The sequence below is a fragment of the Oryza sativa genome, chromosome 6 (assembly GCF_034140825.1).
Source record: "Oryza sativa Japonica Group chromosome 6, ASM3414082v1".
Classification (NCBI taxonomy): Eukaryota; Viridiplantae; Streptophyta; class Magnoliopsida; order Poales; family Poaceae; genus Oryza; species Oryza sativa.
This window is the reverse complement of record NC_089040.1, coordinates 14,509,047-14,530,087: the sequence shown is the minus strand read 5'-3', so window position 1 is coordinate 14,530,087 and position 21,041 is coordinate 14,509,047. Positions and strand designations below refer to the sequence as shown.

Below are 21,041 nucleotides of genomic sequence, written 5' to 3'. Positions count from 1 at the left end.
TTTAAACCTAGGGGAAGTTGATCTAACTCATGCAACTAAATAAAATTTGAGGGCAAATTAAAACTTTTTTATTTATAACCTAGGAAAAAAATGCAAACACAAGTGTAAGCATGTATACTTGCATATGACGTGTTTTGACTTGAGTCCTTCATGTGCATTTGGATTTTCGATTTGCATTTCATAATAGGTCTCATGAATAATAACTAAAATCTAGACAAACAACTAAACCATTAGAGCCTAGTGCTAACTAATGGAAAAAAAATACATAGGAACCATAATACACCTTAAAATATATCAACAAGGCCAATGTCAAGCCTCACAAAACTAATTTTTCCACTCATCTGAAGACAAGTCATGAACATGAAAGTGAACAAATAAATTAACTCATATAGGGTAAATTCTATCTTAATCGTCTCTATAAGCATTCTCTTAATTTAATACTAAAGTAAACTTATACATAAATAGATAAGAAGCTTATGACATGTGTAAGGTAAACTGTAATTCTAACATATCAACATCACCTCAGGTTAAGAAGAGTCCGAATATAACTTTTATAAACATTTACATGCATTTAGGAAAGGGAAACACATTTAAGAGATTAGTCTTGCTAATTATCTAAAATAACTTGTGCAAGATAAAATCATGGGAAAAATTCAAGTAGGCTCTACTCAACACATACAACTCACTATATTTTTGGTGCAATTTAATAACTAAATTTTGATACCTCGAATAAATCAGTCAAACCAGTCAAATAGTACACTAATTATAATTTCTAATCGGCTAAAACCTACCCTCACCAAAATATGCATTAGACTGTATAAAAGTGTATGAGTGAAATAATTTATTCAAATACTAGGTAATTTATCATGAATAAATATAATTTTTCCAGGATTTATCCTCACTGTTTAGGTCTTCTAGAAATTCAAACTAGTTTCTAAAGAGCCCATCTTCTCCTAATTTTTGTGAGTAATCTAAACTATGAGTACAATCAAAGAAAATGGAAACTAGGTACATTCATCTACCTCCAATAAAATCCACATGAACTCATATGCAACACAAATTAATCTATGAATTAACAAGTTAGGGAAGAGAAAATAATCTGAAAATTCGTCCAAAAATCTCTTTCACACAGTTTTCTACCCATCCCCCACACTCCAGCCTAGTGTACTTCGTTCTGGGCCCAGTTGACAGTGTCTTGACTAGCTCCAACCCTATGCAACACCCCCAACCGACCAGAGAGAACGAGAGGGAGAAAGAGAAGCCGAAGCCGAGCGCACTCTGGACGGCGTCGACGTGGCAGCACCGAGCCGAGGCTTCACCTCCTCCCAGCTGCATTTCCACACATCATTTTCCACCTCTAAGCCGAAGAAACCGAGAGGGAGAGCTCCAGCTCTCCTCTTCCATCTCTTCGTTGCCGGCCGCCAAGAAGAAGGACGCCGCAACCCGTCGTCGAGACATTGTCATCACCAACTCTTTCTCGTTCCGTATTCCTCACTTCATGCCTACCACTTTACCCTTTGACGGAAACGTCGCCGTGCCCACGGGTGTTCCAGTGCGTGCACCGGGCGCCGCCGCAGCGACATCGTCGCCGTTGCCGTCGATTTAGACCAAGCCGGAGCGAGCCACCACGCCACCAGCTTCGCGTCGTCGTCCTCTCCATTTCCCCTCAAAAATCCTGAAGAATGGCGCATCGAGGAAGGAGATCGGCCGTCGTCCTCCTCAACACCGGTCACCGTCGCCATTTGCCGAATCCATCTTCTCCGGTGAGCCATTGTCCGATTATTCGCGTATACACTATCCCTGGGACCTCAATAACCTCATGGACACACATGCACGCTAGATCTTGGAGTAGTTTGAGCTGTCGCCGTCAACCCGAAGGAGTTTGCCGCCGCCGGACCTGTTCGCGAGCTATTACGGACGACCAAGCTTCGCCAACCTTGTCTAGCATCTCGGTGAGAATCCTGCAGCCTATAAAACATACATGCATGCATCTCTTTGGGTAGATCAAGTCTATAGCACGACATGCACCACCACCCGAAAACGTTTTCCGCTCGGACTCGCCGCCGGCGTTACTCCGATGTCCACTAACCGAGGAAAGTAGAGGAATAGAATCGCAATAACATGACCTTCATTTTGTCTTTAGGTCGCACCCACAAACGAGCCACCGTTTGCCGCTGGCAAGCTTGAGATCGAGCTCGGCCATGGCCTGCCCTGTCTCTGCCCGACTGGAGAGGAAGGCAGGGACTTTTTTGAAAATTTGAACAATCATAGGGTTAAATATGAAAACATACAAACCAATGACATGTAGACCCATGGACCTAAGTGAAGTTCACATAAAGTATAGGGACTTCTTTGCAAGACGGTAAGAGACTGACAGTGGACCCCCTGGAGATAAAATCTGAGAATATACAAGAGAGATACCTAGAACTTGTAAAATCCATATAAAATCAAATATAGCTTATTTTGAGATGATTCAAATTTCTGTGATCACCAAATTATAAAATTTAAAGTTATGAAATAAAAACTTGCACTCACAGTACAAATTTAGCCTCTATAATTCATCTAAGATAAATCATGCTTTATACAAACTCATAAAATGCATACAGAATTCATTTCAACTCATTTTAGAGCAAACTTAGTTTCTACAGATCCACCAACATGTTCTCTAAAAACAAAGTGAAATAAAACATATACACACTTTACATCAAATGCCTCTAAAACTATTACCTTTAAAATTACTAGTTTTAGATAAGCTGAACTTTAGAGGTTTGTATAAAATTCATCTTAGATCCTTTTTGAGTAAACCCAAATTCTGTAGAATCACCAAAACATATACTTCCAAGTTATAAAATAAAATTTTATACTTATCGTATAATAAAAGCCTCTAAATATTTAAGTAAGGAATAACCAACATTAAGCAGCCTTCAATTTGTAAAATTTGTAGAAAATTCATATTTAGTCCAAATGGAGTGAACCAAGATTCTATAAAACTAGAAAGTAATATACTTCAACCTATTAGAGTGAAATATGGCACCCTCTGTTCAGATCATAGCTCTAAACCTTAATTTGGTAGTATAGGTACTAAACACATAATAGTGGTTATACAATACATATGCTCCAAATAAATCCAAATAAAATTTATTAGGACCAGTGGAGCCATAGTTCCATCCCCATCCACCAAAACTTAGAAGAACATAGCTCATATAGTAATTTCTAGGTTAATATAATATACTGCTAGCATAGACTAGAGCTCCCCTAGTCTATAAAAATATGAACCATGATAATAAGACCATAAGCTTATGAACTAAAAATTGGATTAGTTAACCAAATTATTCCTTTTACTCAACTCAATCAAGGACATAAAACTCTCAAGACACTATATGCCTACAACACGTTATAACTTGTAAAATTCATAAGAAAATCATTGTAACTCCAAAAAAATGTGAAACCAAATGTGTTAGTCTTAGAAAACACATCCCTACATCTCTGTGGAGTCAAAGTTAATAAGAATCACTTTGTAAAAATATTTTATAACACTACCTAGGTAAATACTACCCTATATCGAGTAAACTTCTAAAATTCATAACTCCCAAATAAAAAGTGATAAAATAAAAATTATTTCACCTAAATTCTTTTTAGACCAATACCAGTCCACTGTTCACAAATCATGCATTTTAGAGCATTTTGGATTTTTCGCATATTTCAGTATTTAATTGCATAACGTGTACTTTGTATAGATGATTGCTTAACCGATGAAGAAGTGATTTAGGTGCTAACATTTTCCAGTTGCAAGGCAAGTCCCACCTCCCTCTCTTTGATCACTTTGAACCTATGTTTTGGTGGTTATTAAAAATGTTTGCAAATCTTGCATGTCAATTGTATACTAATAAATTAAAATTTTGTTAAACTTGTTAGACAAACTCCTATTATTTTCATTATCTCCTTAACCCCACATATATCCATATCCTCATTCCTAACCTTAGGAATCATATCCTAATACTACTTGGAATATGAGTTACATTGTCACTAGTTGACTATACTGCTTAGCCATGCTTAGAATGGTTTTACTTATCACTTGGGCTCATATTAACATGAAAAATGATTTTATTAAGATTCTGGACAGGGATGAATAAATGAAGTATTTGACAAATAAAATGATGGAAAACATGGATTTTAGGTTTGGGCCTCAAGTGGTGCACATATGGTAATTAGTTGTGTACCGATAGGGGGAGAGTGTGCCTAAACCGATCTAAGGATTTCACTCAATGTCTGTTCATTATATTTACCGTACATCCACATGTGTTTTTATGGGGAACCTTGGCCTATTAAGTTAAGCACTTGTCTGACCTTGCGTTCGGGAGGCCGTTCTAGTATAGGTAGAGGCCATCAGTGTACTGTGGGCTACCTAAAGGAACTACCCATGTGTGTGTTGAATCTTAGGACGAGTGTACTGTTCCTAAGCGTGTGATCGTAGGATGATAAATTCCATACATGTGTGATTTCCGTGAGGGGACGAGTGTACTGTTCCGCCTCACGGCATGGGCGTCTAAGTCTATCCAATACAACGATATTGTGCCACGTGGTGGGTTCCCGTTGTATCCGTCACCACGGCGTTAAGTTTAAGGCATGGGCCCGCCACTTAACGGTTCTAGATCATATATCAAGTATGGTCTAGGATGGAGGAACACGTATCGTGCTCATGCAAGGTTAGACAATACTTAATGTAAAAGCCTCATTGTGACCTCTAGACCGTACTCAATGTGTAGAGTATGGTGGTACTGACGGGTACCGGACGAACTAGAGCGATTCACATCATGTGGGTAAAGCTGTACAAACTCTGTAGAGTCTAAAAACTAATCGATTAGCCGTGCTCGCGTTTATGATCGGCATGTGGATATGTGTTGAGTATAGACTTGTGTTTATTCTTCTAAATGCTGAATTTACCTTCAAATTATGTTGAGATTTGAGAATGATCTCCTTGCTGCCATGGATGGCAATTAGGTGAATAATTATACATGATAAATGCCTACTTTGATGCCCATATGCTAAGTACTAGCTTGCTGAAATTTATTTGAAATCAAATCTGATTTGAATGTGTTTTATGCAAATAAAACTTGCTTTATGCTAAAAAGAACCATATTATGCCTTTCTTGATTATATGCCTTGCAAGTAGGGTGTTAGGCTTGTCTTGGTGCTTGTCAGTACATTATTTCTAATAATGTACTGACTCTTGCTGTTGAATTAACCTTTTGCTTGCAGGTTTTAGATTTAGTGTTTGAGTGATGCGGGTAATCGACTGCTTCTTCCAAGACTTGAACTTGATGGGGTAAACCCCTAGTCGGTGTGCTTGAGGATTGGATAGTCAAGCTTCCGCTGTTCTCTTATATTTATTTGGCCGGTCGGCCTATGTAACTATGAAGTAGTTGTGATTTAGATCATTTCCGTCTTAAGTGTATTTTGCTATGTATTTTCATGCTTAGGATGAAAGTGTGAATCTAGTGCATATCCTGGGAACTAGATTCACATGAGTATGAGTTAAGAATATTTGAGATGTTGTAGATCTTTAGCCATTTTTGTCAAGTCTCCTGCATGTGTAACACATCTGGTCGCCGCCTTCGAGTGGTTTGACAGGCATCTCAGGCTGAAGTTGACTGGCAGGCTAAAGGCCCAGCAATGTCTCCAATATTCTTCTCTCGAAGCGTCGGATGTTTCATTATGTTTGTTTGATGACTTGAATCATTCACTTCATCTCTCAAATATAATGGGAGGTCTGGAGAGCCTATGACAGGAATGCTTCAACAACAACATCACTTGGGTAGTGGCAAATTCAAGTCACATTGGTGAGGTACTTGCTCCAACAGCTGCCTGAGAGCTAGAAGACAGAGAGGACAAGCACCAAGCTACCTACATTTGTCACCATGGACCTCCCCAAGGTCACGCCCACCAACTCTTCGATGATATGTTCCAGCTACGATGCCAAGTCCGATCACACTGTGGCTATCGTGGTTACTTGTGTCACCTCTACCGTGTCATCAATGGAGTTGTTATCTACTGATGGCACCATTGGCGGCACCAACATCAACATCCTTGATAGTACCAAGGCGATGCTCACCAACTGTTTGACGGTTGGCCTTGATGTCAAAGGGTGGTGCAGACCACGCCAGGGTTACGTGCCAGACCATGATGGGTGTTTCTAAGGGTGTTCTAGTACCTGATGCATCATCCGAAGTCTCCTCGCTATGGTTGATTGCTGAAATGGACCTTATCAAGTTGATGCCCAGTGAGTGTTTGATGAAATGCCTCAAAGGTAACAACAAGTTGCTGGTGGGGCATCCCAAGAGAAACCCTTGGCCACCTCCCTGGTTAGGTTGTGTGGTTAGAGAGGGGAGGTATGGCACATTCCATGGTATGTACTCGATTCTTTTTGGACAAGTGTAGGTTTGATGTCACCATGGCCACCACCGATTCGACTTGAGCAATGCAAGTCCTGGGAAATTAGAGTGGCTATTACTCTATTTGTTTGGAAGGAACAACAGGATTTGGTTAGTTACGTGACCTGCACCATCTTTGGAATTTCTAGAATGCATGAGCTTGCTACCAGGAAAAGATTCTTTGTGTTGAATGCAAAATGCTAATATTGGATATTGGCCCATGAGTGATGAGGACATCAACACCATCGATACATCCACACCCCACAAGTATAACTTCATGGTCCTATTATCCGCACACGTGCACGTCAACTCAACTATTAGGTGAGTTCTTTCTTGAGTTCATGTTTCTCTTCTTTATACCCCGGAGATGCGTGCACTCTTATTTTACTCAGGAACGATGGAGAGGATCCGAAGGGGAGAGGATTCGCGCGGGGTGGATTCGGACTGTAGGACAACGCCAACTTCTGACGGCCGCCACGACTTCATGCGAACTTCGATTTGGGCATGCAAGTACTTTATGGAAAGCTTATCAAATCTACTTTCAAATGGATCCAACCACATGTCCATATCTATTCTGGAGCGGCCGCAATTGTATTTTACTCCCGATTGTTTTCTGTCCGTGGTGCTGCGTCACCTCTTTTAGCCCAATGGGCTGTGTATCAAGTTGGGCCTATTAGGGGCACGTCCTAGGGTTGGAGCACGACCCTGTGGTCGTTCGTCCCCTCTTCTTATACCTATGGCCGCCGCCAAGAACACTCGGGTTTTGTTTAGATCAAAGTATAACATCGCTACTTCGCCGGATTGCTTGTTACTGAACCCTACTTGTTACTTCTGTTGATTCAATCTAATATCTTTGATTCGCAAATTGAGTTGCTTGTTCATCTTGTTCTTGCTGGTTCTCGATTGCTTGCAGGAACAAATACCCTCGTGGTTGGGCTGATCGTGCATCTGTCGAGATTCACGACCGCCTCTGGAGTTGGTGTAACGATTGCTAAGGCGCAACATCCCTGGATAGTTGTAGTCGGATCGCCAACGTCGCTCCCCCAATTGACTTATCCCTCTCATTGAAAGATCGGGACACCCTCACACACATCAATGAGGTACTTGTAGTGCACGTTTCCCCCTATTAGGCACTTTGGATTTTATGTACTGCTGGGGTTCTCAATTTACAAGATAAGGCAACAACTTCGATTAGGGAGGGTGTGTTCCACTGAGACAAAGATGAAGATGTTAATTTGTTGGGGTCATATGCAGTACATTAGTGAATGGATTATGATGCCAACCATAAAGAACCTGCATGGAGCTTGGTCATTGTTATCGCTCTCTGTTTCAATTTAAATTGTTTGAGCTGAAGGCGGGCAAGCAAATCATATGTGGTGATGCATGAATTAGAGATTGTCTTGTTGGTGTTAATAACTCAAGATCCAAGTGATGATAAGAAAAATGACTTGTTGCAGTCAGCTAAACATCCATTCATCTCCTATATGATGGCACAATACTTTGAGACTATTGAGCAAAGGCCTGTTAGTGTTGGGAACAGCTTGGATATCAACATTTTTCAAGATACTTGGGGCTGCAAGGATGGAATTCAAATTATACTAAAAGAAGTGGAGAATGCAAGGGATCAAGCCAAGTGCAATCAAGAATATAATTTCAGCATGGAAGAATGTTTTCATTCCAACCATCAAATCATTCTTGGAAATTGACAAGCAATTCTACAAAATTACAAATCAAATGTTACCAATTGTTTGCTATGTCCTGTTGCTACACCAATTAGGCAATTATGTCTGGAAAGCTGAAAGTTAGAGGCAAATTAGTTAAGCTTGTGGAAATATGAGCACTATGGAGGAAGCAAAGATACTAAGTTGCAGAGGAAAATTTTCTTTATAAGGAAGAGCAATAATGATAAGGATGACTTGAGCATTTTGATCTGCCAAGAGCTACAAGTGCCATGGGACCTAGGCGGTTGGCACTTTCAGAATTTTACTTGCCATCGTCTTGCAAACAAGTCGAATTTTAAGAAGAGGAGATTGTTAGGAACCCAATTGTGCTGCCAATGGGCTGTCACCACTCTCAAAGCCATGCCCAAGCAAGCAAAGGGAGAGCACTATATAAGCAGCAGGAGTAGCATCGAAAAAGGGAGGTTTGATCAATTGGCGAGCTGAGGCTCGCGGCGGTGGCGGCGATGACTTGGATGCCGGTGGCAACCCTTCTCATTCTCCTTCTCTTCCTCCTTCTCGTCCCACCTGTTTGCTAGCAACTTGTATCCCCTTTTCCTTCTTTGTTCCACCAAAATACTGGAGTGTTGAAACATATATGGTTGTTGTTTGAATAGGAGCGAAGGGTTGTTAACAAGATTTAAAATGATAACTTTTGTGGGATATATTTTGAACAATGAAAGTGCATGCTTTCTAGGATGGAGGGAATTGTAAAAAGACAAGCAATGTGGGCCTATCTCTAGTCTTAGGTATTGTTATTGCACTGTGCTTGGAGGTAGGCTATGTCACTTTAGGTGGGTGATGGACCAAACAGTGCTAGGCTCCAGAATTCCTTGCCACATGGATACGCCGATACGTAGTCCCACGCCGACCCATTGCCACGTAAGGGGCACACTGTCGGCCCACATGGGAGCAGACGTGAGCATCACCATATCACACATACAATCGTGGCACGCGTATGACGCGTTGTACGCCTTCACCATCGTAAAAAAATTTAAAACTTCCCAACTCAAAATTAAAAAAAAATCATCCAAAATTTTAAATTTTCAACCCAAATTTTAGAACTTTCAACTCCAAATTTAAAACTTTCAATTCAATTTTTTTAAATTTTCAACTTAAAATTTGAAAATTAAGTTGAAAGTTCACAGTTGAGTTAAAAATTTAAAATTTAACCAGAAAGTTTTCAAAATTGAACTGGAAGCTTCAAAAATAGGGCTGAAATTTTAAAATTTTATTTGAATGTTTTGGAAATTTGAGTTTTCAAAATTGAATTGAAAGATTCATAAATTGGCTTGAATGTTTTGAAATTTGAGTTGAAAATTCTCAAAAGTGAATTAAAAGATTCTAATTGTGTTGAAAGTTTTGAAGTTTATGTTAAAAGTTGTCAAAATTGAGTTGAAAGTTTCAAAACGTTCATCTCAAAACTCAAAACTTTCAACTTAAATTAAAAAATTCAAATCAAAATGCAAAACTTTTAAGTCTGTTATTTATTTTTTTATTTTATCATAAAAGGGTTACGTCTACTGAGCACACTTAAGCATTAGGCTTAGGCTACCTTTTGTTTTCCTTTTTAAAAAATGCTAAGCGCTACGTGGTACATTACATGACTTGGCATCTTTGTGTGCAAGAGATAGCGGCCTCCGTCAGGATGCAAAAGTTATTTGCAGGCTGATAGCCTGCTGATAGGCTTAGGAAATACTAGAAATTCAGCGGGTCAATTGGCGCGCTCGCTTTATGGCCCGTACCTATTATTGAGTAGTGCAATCACAAAAATCCATAGGAATCAATTTCATTTTCTGGAAACTTATGAAAAAACATACATTGAAATAAATTGTTGAATGAGATTTCGAGTTACTATTTAATATACTAGAGCTTATTGTTCAGAAAATTCTTAAATTATCTATTTTTTCGCCCATGCTATTCCATGGTTCCTTGATTTGTCTAAAATTATAATTAAATTATCTACTAATGAAAATTAGGTCTTGATATTTTTTTTAGAAAAAATAAAGTGTTCACATTTTTGTTTTGTGAGGAGTTCCAATGTTCATCATTCATAACAATACTTAGTTGTTTATGTTCCTCGTTGTGGAACCCAAGCAACCAGTTTTAAGTCAAGACTTATTTAGTGCGTTTGTATTTATAGTTTAGTATTTTCCAGCGATAGGCTACATATGTGTTAGATGGTGTTTCTTGTGGTAAAACTTAACCACCTAGATTTAAATCATAAATTTGGTACGTGTGCTTGTATTTGCGATTTATTTATTTTTTTTCTAGTGGTAGGTGAAATATGTGTTGCTGGTGAGTGTGATTATTTAATCAATTTTAAAATATATTGTTCAGTTCTTGGAGATGCTCATGTATTTTTACAGGAACTAGTTAGGTGCCCATGCGTTGCAACGAGAAAAAATCACATAGGATGAAATCATGTTAAATAATCAATGAATGTATTTCCGTGGTAAAAAACCTTAACAATGTAAATGTTAATATGATATACATCCATGTCGGTATATATTGCGTTTCATACTTCGTCGAGATATATATACAAAGCAACTGCAGTAAGTAGTTGCATAGTGTCATAGTGTCAGTGCAAACAATGTTATGAAAAGCCATAGACTACATCACAAGTGGATCCAAGCTACTCAGGTCTGTAAGAACCACCACAAAGTTCAAACATCTGCACCAACACGGGGGATCCTATTCAGCGCATAGGCATCCACACCACATACAAATACATACATGAACAAAACAAAAGTGCGCCAGGGACACACAATTAGATGCGGTTTACAGTTCAGAACAGAACAAAACAATCTCACATAATGCTCAACAATTGTTGTTTCTTCAAGAAAAGCAGCATCATTTGGGTGCTGTTTTATGCAAGTATCCACAAAGCCTTTGACAAAAAAGGTTTGTTTCAAATGAGATTCTCTCTTCAATTGTGAAACCTGTACAGTTGGTTTTTGCCTGAAAAATGCTTCAGAATGAGGACCTGTGTACTAATATAGAAAATTCGGAAGCAACCTAAGCACTGTGCTCCCGAATGATTTAATAGTAATATATTGGAATATTTGATGTTCACTTATTAACAGTATATATTAGCAATTTTAATATTCTATAATGGGTAACTGAAAAGGTAAGTTCAAGATTATGTTTTGATGCCAAGATTATCTACGTCTCCCATTCAACATAGGTCCATGTACCTAACTGATTGGCAAAGCACGCAACAATCGCTATTGCTCCTAGGAATATTTTCAAGCAATACACAAATATACATACAAAAGTATGTTCTCTGTATTTTGGCTAACCATATACTATATTCAAGATGAAGTGCACACATCTGTGGGAATACGGACTGGTTTGCCAAACGCCCAAACGCATCGTTATATCGCAGTTATTGCAAAATATGTAAAGAAAATTTGTTTGAAACCTTGATGTCTTTGCCGAGCCTTCCAGCCAAAGCAAGTAGCAAGGTGGTCTTGCCAGACCTGGGCGGTCCTAACAGTAGAGTCATCCTGCATAATCAAAGGTGCGTGTTTTATAGGAGAAGCATAGAAATTGAATTCCAAATGTTCTTGGTTAATCTAGGCTCCAACAAAAGACAAATAAACTTTACAGTTTGCAGGGACATGTCTAATGGAAAAAGCATTTCGTTTCCGGTGGAACCGGCATCCCATACAAAAATATGTTCAAGCAAATACCTTACAATCTTTCAAAATTTCCCAAATAAACCATGAGAGCAGCACAAACGTAACGTTATGTAAAGCAGAAGCGATTATGAAAATGTGATGCTTATGTTTCTTTCTTTCACCTGCGGTGCTTGACGCTGCCACTGACGACGTGGAGGATGGGCATGGTCTGCTTCTTGTTGGGTAGAATCCCCAGCGCATTCTCGGCTCCTCGAGGTTGTTGGTTATGGAGTTGAGGACGGTGGGGAGGCCGCTGTTGCCGACGCGACCTCCGCCTCCAGGTGCTCGAACCGCACCTCGATCGTCGGAATATCAATCCCCACCCTGCACATCAAATTACCACGCGCAATTCATCAAACACCCTGCAGGCAACCCGCAACCTCGACCACCGCCACGGCGACATCGTGACGAAATGTGCAAGTACTGTACGCACCGGTCGATGCGCTCCTTGAGCTTGAGAAGGAAGCGCTCGTTGTCGTCCTCGGCGACGCGCACGAGCCGCTCGAGCAGCGCCCGCCGCTCCTACGGGTCGAGGCTGAGCACGTCCACCACCTTCTTCCCCGCCTCCCATCCCCCTCCGCCGCCGCCGCCCTCGTCCACCACCGGCAGGACGGCGCGGCGCACCCGGTCGTACGTGGGCAACTTCTCGAGCGCCGTCCACCGCAGCGCCTCCTCGTCGTCGTCGTCCTCCTCCCCCCTCGACGACGCCCTCGACCGCAAGAGCACCCCGTTGTCCGTGCTCCACCACATCGACGCCGCCCGCGACGACGACACTCCCCCCCTCCCCCTCTCGTCAGGCTCACCACCTTCTGCATCTCCGCCGCCAGCAATGGAGGGGACGTCGAGGAGGAGGCGTCGGCGCCGACGGGCTAGGGCCGGCAACACAAATTATTTTTTCGTTTTGACCGATCGCTACAACTGCTGCTTATCACGACGTGGGATCGCTAATTAAAGGTTGATTTAACTTTCCATATAAGCCTTTGGATAAATAGATCTAACGGTAGAAAGAGAGGTGTTTGATGAACTAGTGTTTTTTATATTAGTATAGATAAGTGTGTAAATATATATGAGATGCATTATTGTTTCAACAATTTTATTGCAAATGCAGGGTACAATTATTACGCTCATTGAAACCAAAACTCTGGACCGTTTACTTTGATGCCAAAAAAAACCTTACCATTTTGGTATAGTTGCCAAAATTTTAGTAACTTGCCAAAATTTTAGCAGGATTTCTTATATAGTTACCAAAATTTGGTAGCAAACTAAATATAGCCACTTTTAGCAACTTAACAAAATTTGGTAAGGTTAAAAATGGCATCAAAGTGAACAAGTCCTTTGTTGCAAAAAAAAAGCTTACCAACTATGCCACTTGCCAAAATTTTGGCAGGATTTCTTATATAGTTACTAAAATTTGACAGCAAACTAAATGTAGTTACTTTTTTTAGCAACCTTATCAAAATTTGGTAAGGTTGAAAATGGCGCGCTCTCTATATGATGAGTAATTTAACCAATGTAAGGGTGAGCCATGTGGGCTCCTTCCGCTCGATTGATCCTGATTTTTCTGTTGTCTGCATGCGGAGCTGCAACACAGCAGCAGAACACTGCATGCGGTAACCCTGTTATTTTTCATTTCCTTACAGTACGCCAGCTGCTCGTCTCAGTATTTTTTTTTACTCTTAGATGCTGATTTATCTGCCAAGTGAATAATGACACGTGGACCAATCATCAATTGGCAAACCTGCCGGCTTGAGATTTGAGAAAGGATTGATTTACAATCAGCATCAGGCTTCGCTATACCGTACTAAGAAATTTAACAGGGATGGTTGGAAAATTTTGCCCAAGGACATTGTTACCTCGCGGTTTTAGTTTGTGAATATATCTATAGTTAAATTTTAAGAAGAAAAAACTTAAAAAATATGGTTGTTTACTGTTGTACACTGTATAAATAAAACTTTTTATTTCTGGCTAAATAGAAGAGATAAATAGTATAAAAAGTCAAAAAAATAGTCTTGACCCTACTTGTCATACCGTTTATCTTCCTGCCTACTCAATACTCCTGCCCTGGGAGACCACAGTGGAAGGAACAGAGGGACAACAAAGCGTCATCATGCATGAGGCGAGGTTGTCCATGGTCGGCGTGCGTGGGTGAGGCCAAAGCCATTATGGTGATCGAGAGGGAGAAGATGGTTAGCGAGCACATGGTGGAAGGCGCTACACCGATTGAAGTTGTTCCTGTCTGTCTAGCTGGTCACCGACTCCATCGCCAACTCCGATGTATCCACGCGTAGATTTGCTTCCGTCGATACCAATCGGAGAATATGACAATTGGGGCCAAGGGAATGTTGTGTTTGCATACTGTTTCTCTTTTCTATTAAACTGAAAATAAATATTGTAATGAGCATGTTGTCCAGCAGCAAATAACCATATTTCAAAAGTTTTTTTTCTCTTAAAGATTGACTTCTACCATATCCAGGAGCTAAAACCATGAAATGATGGTCTACTGTAGTAAAATTTGCCTACGTTGTTATTATCAATGTGTGGAGTACTATGGTTTGCTTGAAAATTTACCATATATCTAAGAATTTATCAGCTCTAGGATTTCCATGAAAATTCTGATAAGGATATTGTTTTGAATGCAAGAGTAGAAATTTAAATTCCAAAGTGCCAAATAGTACATTCAACCATGTGTATCGTTTACAAGGTTTTAAATTTTAGAGATCAATTTTACAACAAGCTCTTTGGCCTATCCAATTTATTGATAAATATTAAGATAACTGAGACCGGCCCATCATTCTAACACAGAGATAAATAAAAATAAGAGCAGTCCAACTAACATTCTAAAGCATATACTACGCTACACAAAATACTTCATAGTGGAAGGGAAATTCATGAATAAGGGGATATATATGTTGGGATACGCGTAGGCTATGATAGCATAAATCAAAATTTTCTATCGCGTAAATCAGGAACCATGCAAGTATTAGATCATTGATCGTTACCACTCGATGCGCTGTGCAGCGGAAGAAGGCGCTGAGAAGTCGAAGGAACTCTCGCGAAGTAGCGCGCGTCGATGTAGAGGAAGTAGTCGATCGCACCGGCTCGACCTTCTCCTCCTCATGCGTTCTCCTCGCCGTACTCCCACGCCGATCAGCACTGCAAACCAGCGGCGCCTCTACCGGTATCAACACGTACAGGGACGAAACGCCACACGTAGATGTGCTAGCACCCGCGCGCGGCTAGGGTTTTGCTCGGGGAGGGAAGTGACGGCTAGGGTTTCTCACATGATGCAATGCCTCCGCCGGTCACACCCCTCACGAATATATAGGATCCATCACTCGGGCCTCCAAGGCCTGTAGGATTCCTATTCGGATCCCTTATCCGAAGTAAGCTCATATTGGATCTCCATCCAATCCCCTTATTCCGGCCCATTAAGCGTGCGACCCTGTAGGTTCATATATACTTGGCTGTAACCCGAAAACTCCTTTTCGGTCCACGCGTCAACAGCGGCCCCTAGCAGAACGTATTGACCCACCGGGCATACATAAAGATCATATCGGCTGAACGTCTAGTGTATACTTGTATGAACCAAATTGCCTCACAATATCGATTAAGCTCAAGGCTAGATATGTGCCATCCTCTAATAGCTCAATCATTCACTCGAACCTGTTGATAGATTATATAACTTGTGATTGACTCCTCAATCACCTTTGGCATGGCCATGCACTTCCATAATCTACAACATTGAGGGGCCAAGAGATATCTCTCCATAGGAGGGGCAAATCCCATCTTGATTATTCATATCGCACTACATGTTTCATAGCATACCCGAAAACTATTTTTATAGCTACACATTTACGGAGTAGCGTTTAGCAGTCCCTAAGTAAGCTACTACATATGTTGAGAACCATGATAATCTCAGGTCTAAGGATTCAACACCAACACTAAATGAGATAACTGATGACACAACACATATGGCTCTTGCAGTGTCTCATGTTGGGTCTATCCAACGACATGTTCACCAACATGTGTCCACATTATTAATTTGGTATCTCTATACCATGATCCATGAGACATGATCATCAATTAATACATGTGCTGATCATATAAACATATTTGTTCCACATATGATATTTGATCAGGGATCCTTTAGAAATAGTAACAAACAACATAAAGAGTCTCATGAAAGAATCACATATTCATTAACCTATAAGGAGTTATCTATTTCAAGGAACAATGTCGGATAAATATGTAAACATAGTATGTGATACAATCATCTCTATGATTGCCTCTTGGGCATATCACTAACAGTCTACCAATTGCACTAGAGTTAATCATAAATGTATCTTATACCCATTGCCCTAGTGTGTGCCTCATGCTTAGGCTGAGGGAGTGGCTTTGTCAACGGATCTGCAACATTCAAATCCATATGTATTTTGCATATCTTCACATCTCCTCTACCCACTATCTCGCGAATGTGGTGATACCGCCGTAAAATGTGTTTGGACTTTTGATGCGATCTAGGCTCCTGGGCTTGTGCAATGGCACCACTATTATCGCAATAGAGGTCCATAGGGCTAGAAGCACTAGTCATCACACCTAGTTGAGAAACGAATTTTTTTATCCAAACAGCCTCCTTTGCTGCTTTAAAAGCGGCAATATATTCGGCTTCTGTTGTAGAATCAGCCACTGTATCTTGCTTGGAACTCTTCCAACTCACAGCGCCTCCATTCAGGCAGAACAGAAATCCAGATTGCGATCTAAAATCATCTTTGTCAGTTTGGAAGCTTGCTTCAATGTAACCATTTACAACGAGCTCTTCCTGTCCTCCATAGACTAGGAACATATCCTTAGTTCTTCTCAAGTACTTCAGGATATTCTTTACAGCTATCCAGTGACTCTCACCTGGATCTGATTGGTATCGGCTTGTTGCACTAAGTGCATATGAAACATCTGGACGTGTACATAGCATAGCATACATGATGGATCCGATTGCCGAGGCATATGGAATCACACTCATCTTGTTTCGCTCATCAATCGTTTGAGGACACTGGTTCTTGCCAAGATTAATGCCATGTGACATCGTGGTTCTTGCCAAGATTAATGCCATGTGACATCGGTAAGAAACCTTTCTTGGAATCTTGCATATTGAACCTCTTCAACACCTTGTCAATGTATGTACTCTGGCTTAATCCAATTAGCCTCTTTGATCTATCTCTATAGATCCTTATGCCCAGAATATATGCTGCTTCCCCTAAGTCCTTCATTGAAAAACTATTTTTCAACGATGTCTTAACGGATTCAAGCATAGGAATATCGTTCCCAATCAATAATATGTCATCTACATATAGGATTAGAAACACCAGTGCGCTCCCACTAATCTTCTTGTATACACAAGGCTCCTCTTCGTTTTTGACAAAGCCCAACGCCTTGACTACTTCGTCAAAACGAATATTCCAACTCCGAGATGCTTGCTTCAACCCATAAATGGATTTCTGCAATTTGCATATCTTTTTAGCTAATTGTGGATCAACAAATCCCTTGGGTTCTGTCATGTACACATCCTCATCGAGATTTCCATTGAGGATAGCTGTTTTGACATCCATTTGCCATATCTCATAATTGAAATAGGCAGCAATCGTTAAACAATCCGAATAGATTTTAGCATGGCAACTGGTGAGAAAGTTTCATCATAATCAACACCTTGAATTTGTCTGAAACCTTTCACCACCAATCGTGCCTTGTAGATGTGAACATTTCCATCTACATCTGTCTTTTTCTTAAAGATCCATTTGCACTCAATGGCTTTTACACCATCAGGTGGATCAACCAAGTTCCAAACTTGATTGACATGCATAGATTATATTTCGGATTTCATGGCTCCAAGCCATTTCTCAGAGTCTGGTCCCACCATTGCTTCCTCATAGGTAGTAGGTTCATCATTCTCTAACAACAATATATCACGTTGTCCTGTAGTTAACAACGTATACCTCGCAGGTGTACGTCGTATCCTATCGGACCTTCGTGAAGCCGGTGCTTCCACAACTGGTTCAACAACAACTTGTTCAACCTGTTGAACAACATCTTGCTCAGCTTGTGGTTGTGTGGACGTTGAAGCGTTTTCCGGTGTTTCCTGAATTTCTTCAAGTCGCACCATGCTCCCACTATCCTTTCTTGAAATAAACTCTTTTCCAAGAAAACACCGTGTCGAGTGACAAACACTTTGCCCTCTTTCCGATTATAAAAATAATATCCTTTCGTTTTCTTAGGGTACCCCACAAAGAAGCATTTATCTGATTTAGGTGTGAGTTTGTCCGATTGCAAACGTTTTACATAGACCTCACAGCCCCAAATCTTTAGGAAAGACAAACTGGGACGCTTCCCAGTCCATATCTCATATGGTGTCTTATCCACTGATTTTGATGGAACCCTGTTTAGTGTGAACGCAGCTGTCTCTAGAGCGTAACCCCAAAAGCTTAGCGATAGATCAGTTTGGCTCATCATTGATCGCACCATGTCCAACAATGTACGATTCCTCCGTTCAGACACCGCATTCCACTGAGGCGTTCCTGGCGGATTGAGTTGTGGAACAATTCCACACTCCTTTAGATGATTGCCAAATTCAAGGCTCAAGTACTCTACACCACGATCAGATCGTAGATACTTGATTGTCTTGCCCAAATGATTTTGTACCTCATTCTGAAATTCCTTAAACTTTTCAAATGACTCAGACTTATGCCTCATTAAGTAGACATAACCATATCTACTAAAGTCATCGGTAAAGGTAATAAAGTACCCAAAACCACCTCTGGCAGTTGAACTCATTGGTCCACATACATCAGTATGTACTAGTCCCAATAGTTCACTTGCCCTTTCACTTTGACCCGTGAAAGGTGACTTTGTCATTTTGCCAAGTAAACAAGATTCACATGTCTCAAATGATTCAAAATCAAACGAGTGTAGAAGTCCATCTCTATGAAGCTTCTCCATGTGTTTCTCATTTATATGACCCAAGCGACAATGCTAAATAAAAGTGGGATTCAAACCATTAGGACGTTGCCTTTTTGCATTAATGTTATAGACTGAACATCCATCAAGATTCACAATGTATAAGCCATTCATCATGGGTGCATGAAAATAGAAAATGTCATTATAATAGACTGAACAACCATTCTCCATAGATCTAAAACCATAACCCTCTGCTTGCAAACAAGAAGCAGAGATAACGTTCTTACACAAAGCTGTAATGCAATAACAATTATTTAACTCCAAAACTTATCCTGACGATAAAGATAATGGCATAGTGCCGACTGCAACAGCAGCAACTCTTGCTCCATTGCCCACGCGAATGTCCACTTCGCCTCTTGCTAAGCTCCTACTTCTTTTCAGCCCCTGCAACGATTTGCATATGTGAGCAACTGACCCAGTATCAAATACCCAAGAATCAGTAGAGGAAGTAGCAAGATTAATTTCTATAACATTAATACCTGAGGTGGAACTCTTTCCATCCTGCTGCTTCTGCTTGAGCTGCTCTAGATATTTCTTACAGTTTCTCTTCCAATGACCTGTCTCCTTGCAAAAGAAGCACTCTGCATCCTTAGCGGGCCCTGTCTTTTGAACCTTGGTCTTAGAGTTGCTAGTACTCGTGATCTCATCAGAGTTTAGCTTTCTCTTTTGATCACTCTTCTTGTTGTTGGGCTTGTGCTTATGCATAACCATCACATGGTTGGAGTTTTTCTTAATGCTTTCCTCGGCAGTCTTTAGCATCCCATGCAATTCTGCCAAGGTCCTGTTCAGGTTGTTCATGTTGAAATTCATTATGAACGGCTCAAAGCTAGGAGAGAGCGACTGGAGAATCAAATCAGTAGCCAACTCTCGGCTAAGAGGAAAGCCAAGCTTATCCAGACTCTCGGTGTAACCAATCATTTTGATCACATGTGGGCTCACTGGATTACCTTCTGCAAGCCTGCACGCAAACAAGGACTTTGAGGTATTAAACCTCTCAGCTCTTGCTTGGTCCTCAAACATGTTACGTAGTCCCGTGATTATCGTATGAGCATCCAATGCCTCATATTGCCTTTGAAGCTCAGGGGACATAGTAGCAAGCATGAGACAGCTTATATCAAGATAATCATTGCATCGCTTTTCATGCTCCCTACGTTGAGCAGCAGGAGCATTGTTGGGCAAGTTAGCTGGAAAAGGCTCTATAAGCACAAACTCTTTGTGCTCTTGCCTGAGAAAAATTCTCAGGTTGCGATACCAGTCCATGAAGTTTGTTCCAGTCAACTTCTCTATCTCAAGAATAGACCGCAAGTTAAAACTGGATGGTGCAGGAGCTGCCATGATCTACAATAGAAATATATGTATGCAAAATCAGCACCATGTTTACATTTAACCTTTAATTAAACAATTTAACAAAAGATACTCCCACTATGTATTGTGAAACAAAATTCCCTCTACTAACATAGTGAGTCAAGATCCTCATTTTATTAGTGTCTAGTGAGCTTTGGCATCACAGCTAGACAACTATCAAAATAGGTAAGCAACACCTAGCTAATCACATCATATGTGACTCTTGTGCTGTTGGGGTGACATCTCCATGTCCAACCCAACCTATGCCCCAAGGTCCAAAACTGTTTTGATAACCTTGTCAAGTAAACCAATAATTTCCGCATATAGATGTTCGACATCTATCCTATTTTATCATGATAAAAAGTGACACTTTGCTATGGCAAACCCATCACATATGATCACAACCATAATAGGTGCAATTATTGGAAGAGCATAAATTACACTTAATTTTTCTGAGGTAATCTATCCTACCATGTCATATCAAATATATAACAGCAATAAAGTAAGATAGATATAAAAACCCCAAGCGAAATCTAAGGGGCAACGCACACGCCGGTTAGCGGGCGGGGGGTCGAGGGGGGAGCCACCCCCCGCGGGTTTCAGGGCAGCTCCCTGAAAAGGTCACGGGGTACATAGATCTCATCTACGATTCGCCATGTGAAAACCTTAACGGTGTAATCAAATTATGCCGAAACCGAGTCAATCTCATTGGCTCGTTTTTCTCATTGGCGTGCGGTTCCAGTGGACATCGGACTATCGCGCTCGGCCTTGGTGAGTACTAGACATTCCAGTGAAGTCACCAACACACATACCGATTGATCTCATCAACCCATCGGCTATCGGTTCATCTCATGTTCCGA

General features: G+C 40.7%; 2 long non-coding RNA genes across 3 annotated transcripts; one reads left to right on the top strand and one right to left on the bottom strand.

The window, feature by feature from the left end:
• Positions 1-1,327: 1,327 nt before the first annotated feature.
• LOC9267491 (uncharacterized) lies at positions 1,328-5,580 on the top strand. The gene is made up of 4 exons (XR_010742026.1): positions 1,328-1,763; positions 1,841-1,952; positions 3,738-3,793; positions 5,260-5,580. It is a non-coding gene; the product is annotated as an uncharacterized lncRNA (long non-coding RNA).
• A 5,025-nt stretch (positions 5,581-10,605) lies between these two features.
• Positions 10,606-12,755, bottom strand: LOC107281355 (uncharacterized). Of its 2 annotated transcripts, XR_010741839.1 has the most exons (4): positions 12,266-12,755; positions 11,955-12,156; positions 11,574-11,658; positions 10,606-11,110 (listed from the first exon to the last, which is right to left on the bottom strand). It is a non-coding gene; the product is annotated as an uncharacterized lncRNA (long non-coding RNA). The 2 variants fall into 2 exon arrangements; XR_010741838.1 differs by lacking the exon at positions 10,606-11,110 and having other exon boundaries at positions 11,356-11,658.
• Positions 12,756-21,041: the final 8,286 nt, after the last annotated feature.